This window comes from Buceros rhinoceros, unplaced genomic scaffold (assembly GCF_000710305.1).
Source record: "Buceros rhinoceros silvestris isolate BGI_N320 unplaced genomic scaffold, ASM71030v1 scaffold12491, whole genome shotgun sequence".
Taxonomy (NCBI): Eukaryota; Metazoa; Chordata; class Aves; order Bucerotiformes; family Bucerotidae; genus Buceros; species Buceros rhinoceros.
Genome location: NW_010394905.1, coordinates 148,867 through 150,426, shown reverse-complemented (window position 1 = coordinate 150,426; position 1,560 = coordinate 148,867). Strand labels below are relative to the sequence as shown.

At 46.0% G+C, this 1,560-nt stretch overlaps 1 protein-coding gene across 1 annotated transcript in view; it reads right to left on the bottom strand.

The window, feature by feature from the left end:
- Positions 1 to 1,560, bottom strand: part of LOC104501554 (multiple epidermal growth factor-like domains protein 6) — a gene marked incomplete at its 3' end in the record, with an annotated part of 146,596 nt that overhangs the window by 7,553 nt on the left and 137,483 nt on the right. The window lies entirely within an intron of this gene.

Sequence of the window (1,560 nt, the reverse complement as noted above, 5' to 3'; positions counted from 1 at the left end):
CGGTGACGGTAAGATCCTGCCTACACGGTCAGTTTATTGCCTTCGAGGCTTTATGGCTGCGGCTGGAAGCTTTTTGGAAGGGGATTTTGAACAACACCTGAAAACAAGCTGGCAGATTATTTCAGCTAAAAGTCAGCAGGCTGGTTGCTCTTCACCAGCAATTTTCTGTGTGAGGCCAGATTTGCTGTAGGTCTCGGCACCCAACTGTTCCTTTTTCTGAAGCTGAACAAATGCCCAAGCTTTCAGAGACATTCAGAATCCCAGTGCTCCCAGCTTGGAATGGGTTACAGATTCATACCTCAGGAGAATAACACACATTACCATTAAAATCATCATGGTTTTAGATTAAAAAGTCATTCAATCTACAGAAAATAGTTAATTACTTACACCAGCTCATTGTTTATAATTTTTGTAATAGAGATAGCAGCACAAACATATGTCTGAAAGTATAAGAAAAAGAAAATCAACATTTGGGAGGTAAAAGAACTTACTAAACCATTAAAAGCACCTTTCCCCCATTGCCTTTTTCTACGAGCCTCCGTGTACTGCAAAGCCTCAAGCTTTAGAAAAAGTGCAGGTGCTCAGCTGTGACTGATAACACCCAAACTTACGTGGCTAAACATAAATAAAACATGCAAAAACTGGTCAATAAATATTTGATGGTGGTTTCCAGGTCTGATTATTTTGCCTGTGGTTATCTCATTTATCAGCTTCCCAAGTGGTTATCAGTGTCGGTGAGTCCGGCTGGATGCTGGGTGATCTGGGAGGGCTTAACAGTTTTGTTCACAAAAATTAGTTAATTTTTTATTAAAGCCAAGACCAGCTCCTGATTTTTGCCTGTAGGGCACAGTCCTCGGATGAGTAATTAGAGCTCATATAAAAATCACAGGACATACACAACAAAAATAAACCCCCTCATTCCTCCCTGGTGACCTGCCAGCACAGACTATGCTCATCAGAAAGCAAGCACGGGGGTTTCACCTCATAATATTCTTAAGTGGTCAAGTCTCCATGCGAAGCACAACTGGGGTGCAAAGCAAAACTCCTGTGCCTGCGGGTGCTCATGCCCTCTGTCACCAGCCACACCAAGCCCTCACCCAGCCTGAGCTCTACAGGGGCTGCTCTGTGCTTTTCCTGGAGAACATGCCCAAAGCATCAAGAGGGACGTGAATCTCCAGAAGGCTGTACCTTTCACAAACAAAAATGCAAATATCTTGAGCAAAAACACCTCTGATTATTATAAAAGGACTTGTAAAGAGGCACACGTGCCCCCACGGCCCCCTTTCCTGGCTCTAGGAGAAAGAGAGTACTTCCCAAGGGCTCGTTCTCAGTAGAGCAGCTTTGGTGGATTTTGCGCTTTGCAGCAACCCACACAATCCTCTCGTCCCCGGCATGAAGAGGATCTGTCTGTTGCCTCTGGGGCTTTGTGCAGACACCTTGTTTTCCCAAGAAGCCTTGGTTCCTTCCTCGCTGTGCTACTCACTTTCCCCCTGCCTCCCTCCGCATCCCCCGCCGCATTCAAGCGGCAGCAGCCATTACCGGGGAGCCTCGCTGTTCCCC